Consider the following 9,961-nt stretch of genomic DNA (forward strand, 5'->3'; position numbering starts at 1 on the left):
AATACACCAAGAACTACGCTTAGATTTATTGGATTTGTTGCGAAAATATCGGTATTAAACCCGAAACTCCCAGGCGGGATGGCCATTGATCGATATGGAAATAATACTAAAGAACCTACAAATGAGGCTAAAGATGTGAACATTAATCTAACACACTTCAATTAGTGATAATCTTAGTTTTAGTTTTATTTTTATTAATTTTACTCGAAACAATATGCATAAGTAAAAAGTAAATAATATCAATTGAAAAAAAGGTTTTGACCATTTTTATCGCATACTAGTATTTATGGAAAAATATTGGGTAAATAATTATAAGGTCTTTATGGTTTTACTTAACACACTAGTAAGTCCATCATATTATTATAAGGTCCTTAAGTTTTATCGTAATCAACTCTTTAGTCCTTCCATGTGTTTTTGTAAATAAAACTCCAAAATTACCCCTAGTTATATATACATAAAAAAATTTATCTTTTAGTTTCAAATTTAATCTAATTAGTTTTAATAAATTTTTTTAACTACATGTATACACCGAAATTAATATACTTGAAAAAATGTATTGTAATTTTCTTAAATTATAATTATTTTTTTCTTTATTTTTTAATATAATATCTTTAAACTAATATTAAATATTATTATAAAAAAATATTATTATAAATTTTTTTATAATTTTTTAAAAATCATATTTTTTTTCTTTATTCGTAAAATTTTTTAGAATTGTAAAAAATTTTACAATGATAGTCTTACTCCTATTTTGATAATTTTTGAAATATTTTTCATTCATTTTTTTAGTCAATAAATTTTACGTTATTAAATTAAAGTTTTATAATTATATAAAAATTAATAAATAAATTACTTTACATTGGAGTTTATATTGAAGAGATTGTGATTATGTAGGAAAAAAAGAGAAAAAATAAAAAATAGAAAAAATAGATGTTTTATTAGGGGTGCACGTGGTCGGTTAACCAGTCCAATAAGGTTAATTCGGTCGGTTAACCATTTTATCGGTTTTTTTAAAACACTAACCATACACTAGTCCACTAAATTCGGTTAACCACTAATCGGTTAACCAATTATTTCGGTTGGTTAACCTTTTATTTCGGTTTCTAACCATTAGTAAATAAAATAATAATAATAATAATAATAATAATAATAATAAAATTTATTTTTATTATGAGTGGAACGACGGGTTAATGGCGAGTTGAAGAGATTAACAACAGAGAGAGATATGTGTGCATTATGTACTTGTGGACTATGGATTGAACACTGGATTTTTCCCTTACAACAATTCTTTAAGACATTAAATTACTATGTTTTTTGGACTAGAATTCTTATCATCCATGCTTTACCAACTAAGCCCTATCCATTTATATTAATTTCACTAATTATCTACTTTATGACAAATTTGATAGTACACGATATTTGGGATGAAATACTCCATCATTGAGTCTTAATCACCGAAAATAATTAGTGTTTCTTATTAAATTTTGCTCTTGATCCCCTATATTTATTTTAAGTGGGATAATGTATTTTTTTTGGTAGGAAAGTGAGATAATGTATAATAATATGTATAAATATAAATATAAATAAATATATTTTTATATATTTAATTGAATTCGGTCGGTTTCGGTTAACCGCAGTTTTTAGAATATGAAAACCGTAACCGTAACCATTAACCACTATTTTTAAAATTAAAAACCGTACACTAGTCCATCGGTTTCGGTTAACCTTATTTTCGGTTTGGTTTCGGTTTGGTTTTTCGGTTTTTCGGTTTTACGGATTTTTGTGTGCACCCCTATGTTTTATCATTAAAACATAAAGTAAAGGGTAGTTTTGGTATTTTAAAATTTATTTAGTATAGTTTGACCATTGATCCAAGTATAAGGACTAAGGAGTTAACAAAAACAAAAACTGAGGGACTATATAATTATTTCTAAAAACACAGGGATGAAGTAGCGTATTAGGTAAAAATACAGGGACCTTATAATTATTTACCTAAAAATATTTATCAATAAGAAGTACCAATTTAATATATATATATATATATATATATATATATATATATATATAATTTATTGTTGCTTTAACCGTTTTTTTTTTATCACATACTAGTATTTATGGAAAAATATTTATCAATAAGTTACCAATTTAATATATATATAAGATTCAAAATGATAAATGTTTAAAAAAAACAAAAAACAAATTGACTGCCATATATATTCTAAAACGGATTAAAAAGAAAAAGGCTTATTATGGAAGTACTTTTGACTAATGTCATGTTATATATATGGGTATTGCTATTTACCACTTAAAATTACTTATCACCACTTCCATTGGACAATTTTTCCCTAGACATAAAAAAAATTTCAAAATTCGGAAAAAAAATTGAGAGAAAATTCAAAATTTAACCTAAACGGATGCGGCATATCGTTCGACTCATGGCGGGAACGGATGGATGTCGCATCCGTTCCCACCATGGGTCGCCATGGGTCGGGCGGTACGCCGCATCCGTTCCCACCATGGGTCGGGTGGTATGCCGCATCCGTTTAGGCCAAATTTTGAAATATGCAAAATCGTAAAATTTTTAGTGACGAAAAATACTAAATCATTCGATTTTTTGTGACGAAAAATGCAAAATCGTCATGAAAAATATGTATTATTTTCATGAGTTCTTTGATAAAAAGATGTAAATCTTAATGTTTCCGACTCGTAATCATCCATTTTCAGGTTTCGGATTGTCACACATCAATTATTTTCATAATTTCAATTATTGTTGTTCGGGTTTATGATTTTGGAGAGAGAATTTTCAGTTTTTGATCAAAATTATGAGAAGGGCAAAAAAGTCCAAAAGAGACGGTGATAAGTAATTTAGGGGCGGTATTTAACAGTTGACTATATGTCTATATAGTCTTAGCATTAAATTTGTAATTTTGAATTATATAGCTCTAATTTATTTTTAAATTATTATAATTTAAAAATTATAGTTTAATACTTATTTGATGGTTAATTTACATATGATAATCTGTATTATATGAACATATGTAATACAATCAAATAACTCCTATAATTACACTAACTAATTTTTTTAATTAATGGTTGAGGATGTTGGACATCCCAACTAGATTGACATTTCTAGAGAGACAACCAAAACTCGAAACCAAAATATTATTAAAGAAAAAAAAATACAAAGTCAGAACTTAACAGTTTAAGCAAACTGGTATAAGTCCTGATTGCTAAAATTATCGTTAAAGAAGCTAGAACAAAAATTCGGATGGGAATCCCACCAATTAAATTCAGTGTTAATCCTATCGTAGTTAGCCAAGGCATCTCCAACTTGATCCCCTTCACGGAAAATATGAGAGATGACTACATTCACATCAGCCAATAACTTTAGACAAAGGCCCTAAGCATGTTGAATTGTCCACAGGACAAGCAATTTGAACAAATGTACCACGAATGAAGAATCGATTTCAATCCAAAAAGAAAACCATCCTTTCGCATGAATAATTTTCACAACACGAATGGCAATGTGTAACTCTGCATGACATGCTACAGACAGCGGCAAAGGGAAGGAAAAGGAACCCACCGAGTGACTCGCTCGCTATTACATGGTCGATTGACTCGCTTGCTATTACACAGACAACAACGAGAAACCAGCAAAATGCCTCGATGATGAAGAAGATCATGGGTCAATAAGTATGCTAAAAATTCCCTCCAACAGAGAAACGAATGCGAAGGAAAAATATATCATTTCCAAATCGAACGAAACGTGGGAGGTCGAGTTGAAGCTATGATACAGATTAATAACGAGTGAGTTAGTTTTAATTGTAAACTAACAAAGATGTTCTTCTCTAGCTAAACTAGAAGGAGTTAATCCCGAGATTTAGGAGCTAAAACTCGCAGGAATCAAAGATCCCCTTGATAAAAGGGATGAACCCTAATACTTCTAAAAGAGAAGAGAAATATAATAAGTTGATTGAAGTGAAGGGTTACAAATGAAAGAGATGAATGTATACCGTCTCTAAACCTAAAGATAAAATTACATAAAAGGGTAAATGCATACAATTAAAATAGATGATACTTAAAAGGTAAAACGGGATAGAGGTAAGGAGGTGGCATGGTTTGTAAATAATGGGTGGTAAAGTTGTAATTAGGGAAAAGCTAGAGTGAGGGGCAAGATTGATCTTTTAAAGCATTTTAAAAGTCCACACGACGTGTGGAAATAGCCACATGGTGTGTGGGCTTCATATCCAAAACATAGTTACTAATCATCCAAGTCCACACGGCATATGGAATTCCCACACACTATGTGGGCTGAGTGCTGAAGTTTCTGAAGTTCATTTCATTAATCCACATGACGTGTGGCTCTATTTTTCAGCAAAGGTCTTTTCTTTGTTCTGGTGTGTTGCTCTTTGATCCGACTTCATCCATCACTCGTCTCCTCAGATGTCATTGGTTGAATGCACGTATCAAGCCAGAGACAGCTAAGTCTAGAACATTTTTACATTGAATAAGCCATTAGATGCATGTTGCCTGGCACAAAAGTTTGTTTCATCTCCGCCCCTGCAGACCAAAGAATATCCACGTGTTTTAAAAAAAGTTTTGCAATTTCAAAATATTCTCAAGCTTTTACAGAATAGCTAATTTACGCTTCACATACAAAACGATACAATTTAAGTCTAAACGTTTATCAAATGATGCAATTAAATGTCTCATTAACAAAAATTGATACATCACATGAATGTACTATTGGCTTCCACTCTGATTATGAAACAAGAATTGATAAATTGGATGAATTTGCTGGTGGGAGGGAATGCTCGAGATTATTAAGTGATAAGCATTATGTATGGACTTGAACTTCTAGTGCAAGATAGAATGTGAGGGGTTAACAAAACAATTATAATGATCACTCAATTTCTATTAGTGAGGATTTTAATTATGCCATTTGATAAACGATATATTTTATGAGGTAAAATATACGATGTAACGACATATTTTACGAGGTAAAATGTATCATGTAACGACGTATTCTACATGGTAAAACATACAGCGTAAAAACGTGTTTTACGAGGTAAAACATATAGTATAACAATGTTTTTACATGGTAAAATGGACAACATAACATTTTTACAAGCTAAAACATACAACATAAGGAAGTATTTTATGGATAAAATGGTTAATGTATGATGCAGACATCCAACACAAGACTGGAATTAGAGTGAAGGCGTCTCACACGCTGTGTGCCAACAGCCACATGTCATGTGAGGCTTGAAACTATAGAGGAAGTGATGCATTTTATTCCCAAATGGCGTGTCACTAGGGACACACGTCGTGTGGAGCTCGAGTAGAATTAGAGGAAGTCTTTGAGTTAATACATTCGGCGTGTTCCTATGCCCGCACGCCGTGTGGTATGGTTTTTCAGAAATTTCGGACCAAAAGACATGACTGTTAGTTTTTATGCTCATTCATGTAATTTACTGTTTCTCCATTACTGTAATTGTTGTCTGATAAGCCCAAAATATACCTAAAATAACACATAATTAAGCCAGTTTCGTGTTAAAAATATGTTAATTATATTCTTTTAGAAGGATTTTACGTTGGTATTTGTTTCTATTGTGTAAGGTGCTAAATTATTTGGAAAAATTCACATAGGAGCTAAAATGGAGTAAAAACGAGAGAGAAATCAAGTTTTCAGTAAAACATGTGTACAAGATTTAGAGGCCGCGTCGGAGACTAAGCAATCAACCCAAGGAAGAAACGCAAAGTCTTTGTCGCGACCGAGATTTCCATAACCTCGGTCGCGACACGTGTTTTCATGGTTCAGAAACGCGAAGTTCAGACACTTTCTCCCTCACTCCAAAGCCACGACAGAGATTCTCAATATCTCTATAGAAACAACAACTTATGCAGACATATTTTACATGTTTTAATTTCGAAACGATGTATCCTTTCATCCGGATAGAGACGACTTTTCACCTACGGACACGTCCCTTCAATACAACTCTTCAACAACTATAAATAGAGGATAAGTAGTTAGATACAAGATACAATTATTATAGTTTACATTAGAGTTTTGTTCGAAGACAAGTTTACACTCTGTAGTGACCGAGTAGGTTCTATTCCGAGGATTCAGCAAGAGGAACCAGTGTAGGAGGCGCCCCAAGGTCTGACAAACCTACGAAATTGAGGAAAGGATTCACAACCCGGAACTCAATTAGTTAAAATGCTATCCAAGCTTCTTCTTCTCTGTTAACTTGTGACGTTTCAAATCAAACTAATGAATTATCTTTTCAATACAATTCTTTCTTTACTGTTGTTATTTTAAGTCTGATCTAGGCGATATTCTTAAAGTAATTTATTTGGTATTTTTATAAAAACCTTTTTAAACAAATCTTATATTTTCCATGAAAACTTTGTTGAACACTTAAGCAAATTCGGATTTATATTTGGTCATTGCGAGAGACCGATTAATCGGATATAAACACCGAATTTGATTAAGGTTTTCAGTCTTAAACCGAGGGGAAAGATTGACTACAGTTCAAAAGCCTATTAAATTGAATTAATTGATGAATTGCTACATCTTAATAATCAGATCAAAGTTATAAGTTGTTTTCTTGCTTAGTGTAAATAAGTCTTGAATAATACTTTAATCTAAACATAATTTCTATAAATTGTAATCTAAACTATTGGCAAAATTAGAATCAGAATCCATACCTTTTAAACCATTTAATGATTTTTCTATTAACCTCGAGAAAACGAATTTAATCTAAATTATAAGTTTTTTATTTATCAAAACGTTCCCTGTGGGATCGATATCTTTTTATTACTACAAGCGAAAGCCGTGCACTTGCAGAAATCACTCAACACTGTCTTGCTATTTAGGATAACTTAAATGTCATTTGCCCTTTTATCCCATCCTTACCCCATATCCTTTACTTTATAATTGTAACCCTAGCTAAGTTATTTTAATCTTTTATATTGTTATTTTGGGAGAGCTATTTAAGCCTCGTTGTTTCTAAGGATGAACTAACTTTTTTATTAATCAATCAATTATTCTCTTTGAGAGCTTGTTTAGGGTTCATCCCTAGAGATTTCACAATTCCTACGGGGTTTAGCTCGTGAAATGTTGGGATTAACTCCTTCTAGTTTAGCTAGAGAATGAACCTCTTTATTAGTTTACGATCAAAACTAACTTGTTCATCAAGAATCTGTATCAGTGTAAAGACGTACTTTACGAGGTAAAACATACAGCGTAACGACATATTTTATGAGGTAAAACATACGCGTCACGACGTATTTTACGGGGTAAAATGGATAGTGTAATAGCATATTTTAATCAAGTAAAACATACGACATAACATTGTATTTTACGGAGAAAAATATACAATGCAACAATATATTTTACGAGGTAAATCATTTGACATAATTTAACAAGATAAAATATACAGTATAACAATGTATTATACGAGACAAAACATACAACGTAATGATGTATTTTAATGAATTTTTGAGAGATAATATACGAAACTTTTATACCGTGAAAACTAACCTGTTTGGTTTAGCTATTAGCTAATAGCTGTTACGGTTGCTGTTTGCAGTTGCAGTAAGTCGTTAGCTGTTTGTTATTTACTGTTTAATTACTAGTGTTTGGTAAAATTATATTGAACTGTTGCTGTTCGGATTTAGAATGTCTAAAATGGATATGTTTTAAATTAATCAACGATGAAATTATAAAAGGAAAAATGTGAAAAAATGTCCATAACGTTTACAACTAGGAATAATTTTACTCTTAATGTCTAAAATGGTGCAATTTTACCCATAACGCTGCATGTAAGAGCAATTTTATCCATAACATTGGCAAGTTGGGTCGATTTCAGATATTATTAGAAAATATAGATATTTTATTTCTTATTATACACCAATTGCACATACCAGTAGTTCTAAAAAAGAGATTTCATAATAAAATTGAAAATTAGTATTTATAAATTCGATGAAATATTGGAAATGTTTTGTCCAACTCGTACAAAAAATAATATATTTTTTCCTTTTCTTAAAAAAAATCACGTCTAATCATATGTTTGTAATCTGTTACTAACGATGATAAAATGGTGCACATGTGAAGTGTAGATGACAATATTCATGACCAAGAAGACAGTTTGATAAATTATTTCTCAAAGTGACCCAACTTATCAATGTTATGGGTAAAATTACTTTTGACAGCCAAAATTAGGGGTATAATTAGACTATTTTAGACGTTAAGAGTAAAATTACTCCTAGTTATAAATGTTGAGGGTATTTCTGTACCTTATCCTATCATAAAATAAAAAATGTATTACACAAATTAATAAAAATAATCTATATAAAAATACAAAATTTATTGAACGCAACAAAACATTGTTCTTCCGGTAATTATGTTGTAAAAATATAAATAATGTTAAAGAATAAACATATTTTATGGAAATAAAAATGATAATTCTGTCAATAACAACTAACTACAAACAGCTGTTTACGAAAAGCTCCAAATATGAGCTTTTCGTAAAACATTTTAAAATGCTGCAGTTTCCAGAGAAAATATTAAACGTTGTGGTTATATAAATCTAACGAAACGCTATATTTTCTACGGTTTGGAATAAAATGCTAGACGCTCTTCCAAAAAGCTGAAACAAAAACTCTCTGAATTAACTCTTCAAGTTTATTGCTTTCATTTATAAGACTAAAGAGGTCGGCAATTGGAGACCACACGTCAACAATTGGGTCCCATGCATTATGATTTTGAGGTAGATTTAACATACTTTGCTTTATATATTATTACTATTATTGATATTACAAATCTTCTTACTTTATCATTATTATTACTATAATAAGCTATAACAATATTTCACCAACAACTTTAATTCCATAAAGTAAAATATTATTCTTAATTATAATAAGGTTTTGTATTTATGTAAGTTGTCCCTATTCATTACAACAACAATAACAACAGAGCCTTAGTCCCGAAATGATTCGGGATCGGCTAACATGAACGATCATATAAAACCGTGAAATCAAGTCGTGTCAGCGACACAAATTCGCTCCCTCCACTCCGTCCTATCCACTACCATATTTTCCTCAATTCCCAGTAAACTCATATCACTCTCGATCACCCTCCTCCAAGTTTGCTTAGGTCTTCCCCTACCCCTCACCACTACATCCCTTTGCCACTCTTCGGTTCTCCTAACCGGCGCATCAAGCGCTCTACGTCTCACATGGCCAAACCACCTTAGTCGATTTTCTCTCATTTTATTCTCAATAGATGTGACCCCTACTTTTGTCCTAATTATTTCATTACGCACCCGATCCTTTCTCGTATGACCACACATCCATCTCAACATACGCAACTCCGCCACCGACATCTTATGGATGTGGCAGTGTTTCACTGCCCAACACTCCGTACCATATAACAATGCTGGTCTAATTGCCGTCCGGTAGAATTTTCCTTTCAATCTATTAGGCATGCCGGGGTCACAAAGGAAACCCGTAGCACTCTTCCACTTCGACCAACCCGTAGCACTCTTTCATTAGTGGGGTAAAAATAAATTTTCAATTTTTTATAAATAACAAAATTAGTATAAAAATAAAATAAAGTTTTAAAAAAATAAAAAATAAAAATAAAATTAGAAAGGAATAAAATAAAAAAGAAAATTAATTTTAGTATTTATTTTTCAGCATCAGGGACCTTCAAAAATCTATTTTTTCGAGGCATCAAATGAGGAAATTTCGTTGCGACCGCGTAGAATCTCATATCTACCGATCAAAATGAAGTCATTGAGTATTTGTGGAGTTCAAATAAAATTGTATTAAGGGAGTTACGGACAGTCGAAAATAATTATCTATTGAAAAATCAACTCTTATTTTTAACACTGTGTCACTCCTCAAAAACCTATTTTTTTGGACACCAAAAAAAGGGGGTCTTGCTGTAACTACG

This window comes from Euphorbia lathyris, chromosome 9 (genome assembly GCF_963576675.1).
Source record: "Euphorbia lathyris chromosome 9, ddEupLath1.1, whole genome shotgun sequence".
Lineage (NCBI taxonomy): Eukaryota > Viridiplantae > Streptophyta > Magnoliopsida > Malpighiales > Euphorbiaceae > Euphorbia > Euphorbia lathyris.